The sequence below is a fragment of the Arvicanthis niloticus genome, chromosome 18 (genome assembly GCF_011762505.2).
Source record: "Arvicanthis niloticus isolate mArvNil1 chromosome 18, mArvNil1.pat.X, whole genome shotgun sequence".
Lineage (NCBI taxonomy): Eukaryota > Metazoa > Chordata > Mammalia > Rodentia > Muridae > Arvicanthis > Arvicanthis niloticus.
Window position 1 is genome coordinate 33,639,658 of NC_047675.1, and position 6,000 is coordinate 33,645,657.

The window sequence follows — 6,000 nt, forward strand, 5'->3', positions numbered from 1 at the left end:
GAGGGATGGTTCAGTGGCTTAGAGTGCATCCGCTCTTCCAGAGGACCTGTGAAAGTTCAGTTCCTCCAGGTAGCACCCACCTCAAACAGCTTGCTCAAAACTGTCTGTTCAAAAGTCCAGCTCCAGAGGAACCATGGGCACTGAACCCATGTGTACATTCCCACAGACACACATAATTAAAAATCTAAAAAAAAAAGTTTAAAAAAGGTGCCATAGCTAATTGTGATGTGTGTGCCTTCATTGAGTGGTGGATCTAGCATAGAACCGAGGGGGCTAGAGATGGGGTTCAGTACATGGGGCACTTGCTTAGCATGCACAAGACCCTGGGTTTGACCATCAGCACCACAGGAACTGGGCACGGCTGTCTCAGGGTTACTATTGCTGTGATAAGACACCATGACTGGAAGCACTTGGGAAGGAAAAGGTTTAGTTCAGCTTACACTTTCACATTGTAGTCCATCACTGAAGGAAGCCAGGATGGGAACTCAGGCAGGGCAGGAACCTGGAGGCAGGATGCAGAGGCCTTGGAGGGTGCTGCTTACTGGCTTGCTCAGTCTGTTTTCTTATAGAGCCCAGGACCACCAGCCCAGGATGGTGCCACCCACAATTGTTGCAGAATATTTGATCACATGATGAACCCCAATATTGTGTTATTTACTAAAAATACCTGTTTCTAGTTGTGGTATGGCTCAGCCTTAGCACACGCCTTTACTTCCTTTTGCTGGAATTCAGACACACTCTTAGCACACACCTTTAATCCAAAACAGTGAAGGTAAAGTTAGCTTGTAAAAGGAAGTACCCGTGTTTAAAAGTGATGACTAGTTGAGTGGCAGACAAAGTGACGAATCAGAAGCTTTGACAGAATAGGATGTGCCCAACTCTCACGAGAAGAGAGAAGAAAGAAAAGCTATGAGGGAAAGCAAAAGGGAAAAGGAGGAGGCAGTTTTGGCAGGACAGTTAGAGGGAGGCAGGTTGCAGAGATCGAACAAAGCTAGGTACAGGTGAAGACAGAACGAGCCAGAGAATGACCAGACGATTAGAACAGATTGCCAAGGTTAATATGAGGCCAAGCAGAGTAAAATGTCAGAGACAGAGAAAGAAGCCAGTTTGAATTAGTCAGCATGGAGAGGTGTTTGAGTCAGAACAGCTGAGTTAGTTGAATCAGAGCTCAAAAGAACTTAAAAAAGTGAGGTTATTCAGCTGTAAGACTCAGAGGCTGAAAACATTCTAGGCGTAGAAGAGATTGTATGGAGGCCAGGGGCTTCCAGAACATTCTAGGCCTAGGTGGGTAAGCAGTAAGCCTCCGAGACCACACTCATATCAGGTAGATAAAAGTTACTTTTACACAATGGCTTCAGACCTCCCACAGCAATCACTAATTAAGAGAATGCCCTACAGCCTACAACCTACAGCCCTACAACCTGCAGCCCTACAACCTGCAGCCTACAGCCCTACAGCCCTACAGCCTACAACCTACAGCCCTACAACCTGCAGCCTACAACCTACAGCCCTACAACCTACAACCTACAGCCCTACAACCTGCAGCCTACAGCCTACAACCTACAGCCCTACAACCTGCAGCCTACAACCTACATCCCTACAACCTACATCCCTACAGCCTACATCCCTACATCCCTACAGCCTACATCCCTACATCCCTACAGCCTACATCCCTACATCCCTACAGCCTACATCCCTACATCCCTACAGCCTACAACCTACAGCCCTACAGCCTACAGCCCTACATCCCTACAGCCTACATCCCTACAGCCTACAACCTACAGCCTTACAGCCTACAGCCTACAGCAATCTTATGGAGACGTTCATTAGAGGTTTTCTCCTCTCAGGTGACTCTAGCCTGTTGATATAAAACCGCACCATAGTGCATACCTGTGACCCCAGCATTTGGGAGTGGAGTCAAAGACAAAGTTCAAGGTCACCATTGGATACACAGTGATTTTGAGGCTGGCATAAATACATGACACACTTTCTTAAAAAAACACATATTGCCAAGTCCCCAGAACCAGACAACGATTTGTCACCTACAACCTGAGGTGGAGGATAAGGAGTTTGATGAGTCTTGCTAAGTTTTCTAGAAAAGGATAGAAACAAATAGGTAAAAAACAAAAACCTCACAACAACCACCCACAAATCTTGGGTAGAAAGATGGCGAAGCAGGTAATAATGTTTGTTGCCAATCCCGATGCCTGGAGTTTGCTGTTTGGGACCCACACGGTGGAAGGGGAGAGCTGATCCCTGCAAGTTGTCCTCTGACCTCTGCTTGTGTGCCATGGCAGCCTCACACACAGTCACACATACACATAATCAACACAATGTAACAATAATAATAACAATAATAATACCTCATGGGCAGGGCTTCAGGCTTTGGAGCTTTAACAGGGTCACAGAGGTCATAGAAATAAGACTTTGGAAGGTGGGGTAAAGGGGACCCTTGCTGTGATACTATCATTAAAAATACCCTTAAAATGGGGGGAGGGGGGTAAGGGGGGTAACGATCCAATGGTGTAAAGCTTGTCTGGCACTTATCTGATTCCAGGCCTCGCCCTGAAAACAAAACAGAAAACAACGAAACTTTACAATGGAATAGAGTATGTTTTTAAAAGACCATAACTCACACATCCGAATTATTTCACTCTATCTTCTGCCTATCTGTCGTCTCTGTCTGTCTGTCTGTCTGTCTGTCTGGTTTCTTGAGGCAGAATCTCATGTAGCCTTGCATTTATTATTGTAGCCCAGGTGGCCCTCGAGCTTCGGACCCTCCTGCCTCTACCTCTCAAGTGCTGGCTCAGATTCATGTGTACACGTCAAGTTATTTCATTGCGTCTTTGTGGACATACTTTACAATTCTTTGCGTCTCTTGGGCTCCTGTACTTAGGATGGAGTCCACGCTGGGATATTTACATCAGGGAATTGGAATAAATGATGAGAAATCAATACCTCTCACCCAGTTGGAGAGAACTGTAGTGATTGTAGAGGACCCTCTGAACTCTGAGGGCGGATAACTGTGCACGGAGTGAGAAGTGTAAGTGTCGACAGAGCGATCAGGGTCAGCTTCACCGTCCAGGCATCCAGCCACTCTCCGCAATGTGCAATGTTTCTGAGATTTTTCCTGGGTGGTTGTAGCTCTAAACAGAAGTGACTTGAAAAGATGTTAGGGAAAGTTCTGTCTTGAGCTGGGACTCAAAGGGGAGATGAGTCAATGGCGCCACCTAGTGTCCGAAATCAGATTGATGCTAAAGAGGGCTAAAGGATTCCTCGTCTGGGCTCTAGAGACACCCTGCCCTCCACAGCGGCTGCTTCCTTCCCATTTCCTTTTCTTTCCACACTTCCGTTCCTCTACTTCCAGAGTGAATTCTTATCTAGTACTTCGATGACGATAGTAATTAAGTTTTTGAAAGTCCATGCTGTTCTCTGTTACATAGAAAAAGTCAGACTTTCTTTCTTTCTTTTTTTTTTTTTTTAATTTTTATGTTGAAGTTTAACAAACAGCGTTTGATTCATTCTTGTGTTTTACAGGTAGACGGGCAGGGGAATTGCCCTCACCCTGCCAGGGCAGTTAATGGGGTCGCTAGATTTTATTTTCGCTGGGCGGTGGTGGCGCATGCCTTTAATCCCAGCACTTGGGAGGCAGAGGCAGGCGGATTTCTGAGTTCGAGGCCAGCCTGGTCTACAGAGTGAATTCCAGGACAGCCAGGGCTACACAGAGAAACCCTGTCTCGAAAAACCAGAAAAAAAAAAAAAAAAAAAAGATTTTATTTTCATCGGGGCCAGTGCCATTTATTTGAAGAGAAATAATTGTGTATGGTTGAACTCTCAACTGAAGAGGCTTCTAGGAGCTGGAGTAAAATCCAGAGTCTCCAGTTTCTCCTTGAAAGATTTACATTGCATCTAGGACACTGAAAAATCTGGGGAACTGGAGAGATGGCTCAGTGGTTAAGCACACTGACTGTTCTTCTAGAGGTTCTGAGTTCAATTCCCAGCAACCACATGGTGACTCACAACTATCTGTAATAGAAACTGATGCCCTCTTCTGGTGTATCTGAGCTGAGTAACTGTGTACTTAATATATTAAAATAAATGTCTAAAAAAAAAAAAAAAAAAAAAAAAAAAAAAAAAAAAAAACAAAAACCCAGGGAAACCTCCATGAAAATGAATGCCTTTACTCTGAGCTGAATTGAAGAAGGACGTTTAGTTGTTTGGCTCAGCACCCATTTTCCAATTCTGACAACTTCCATCTTTTCAATAAGGATAAACTCAAGGATTGTTATTTACCAGTTACTGTCTGTTGCTATGAAAAGAAGACATGACCAAAAACAACTTACAGAAGGAAGAGTTTAATTGGCCTTATGATTCCAGAGGGATAAGAAGAACCTGTCATGGCAGCGGGGCGGGGCACGGTGATAGGGCTAAGAACTCACCCGGCAGCGGGGCAAGGCATCCGCAAAGGAACTGAGAGCACTGAGAGCACGTCTTCGACAGCAAGCACAATGCAGAGAGTGGGAACCGGAAGTGGGGGCAAGGCTTCGAGCCCTCCAATCCCCCCACCCCAGGGACATACTTCCTCTAGCAAGGCCTGCAGCACCTCCCCAAACAGCACCCACAACTGAGGACCGAGTGTTCAAATATCTGAGCCTTTGAAGGCCATTTCTCATTAAAAATGTCTGTTAGTGGTGGGCAGTGTTGGCACATGTCTTTAATCCCAGCACTCGGGAGGCAGAGGAAGGAGAATCCCTGTGAGTTCGAGGCCAGTCCGGTCTACAAATCGAGTTCGGAACAGTCAAGGCTACACAGAGAAACCATGTCTTGAAAAAAATGATAACAAAACCAAGAACCAAACCACAACCTGTTCTTTTTCTATTACTGTGATAAAACATCATAACTGAAGCAATTTTAGATATTTACTTTGGGCTTGTGGTTTCAGAGGGTTAGGGTCCATAATGGCAGGGTCAGCGGGTTGCAGACATGGAAGCTGGAGCCAGAAGCTAAGAGCTGAGGGCTCACATCTTAAACCACAAGTTGAGATGACTGACTGGGAACACAGTGTGACTTTTGAAACCTCAAAGTCCTCATTGACACTCTTCCTCCAGTAGGGCCACATCTAAGTGTCCTGTCTAGATGGCTCAGGCAGACACTTTACCTACACCAGCACACCATAATAGGAGTGTTTCAGATATTCTCAAACAGAATCCCAGGAAGGGGTAGTGCCCTACCTGAGGTGTCAGCACAGGCTGGGCTGGGCTGCTTCGGGGAAACTGAGGGGTAGCTAAGATGTGTTTTTGTGGGAGAGAGCCCACCCCAGACTTCACTTCTTCAAGGACCCCTCTTTTTAATGCTCCCAAAGAACAATTGACTCAGAAATCTTAAGACTGCCAGGTTGTATAAACACAGAGCTTTTTGTTTTATGCCTGGCCCATGGGTTGGCAGTCAAACCCATAGTCACTTGTATAGGCGACTTTATCAAAACCTCCTCCTAGGCTCACCCTTTCCTACAGGATGGCAGCAGTTTGGCCTGAGAAAATGGATTTCAAGTGTTTTCACCCTCTTTTGGCATTTTCAAAGCCCTGGTTGTGTAGACCAGGCTGGCCTTGAACTCACAGTCTGTCCTTGCTGCATACACTATATTTTCTTTTCTTCACGCTGTGCTGGAGATGAATGCAGGGTTTCACCCATGCTAGGCAAACTACCCCTGAGATCCAACCACTAGTCTCTTTTCTTTAGAAGTTGAAAACCCTACTAGGGAACAGTCCCTAATGCCCACATGTGGGTCAAACTATTAAACAGGATAAATCAAGACAGCTCTCCCTTATTCAATAAATATCCAGTTCATCAGAATGGGATGAGCCTAATGCTTTCAGTCTGATGCTATCTCACCAGACACTGGGAGAGCCTTGTAAGTCTGCTTTGCACGGGCTCAGCTCAGATGACACAGCCCCTCACTTCTAAATGAAGGACCTACTCATTGGATGACTTCTCCACCCT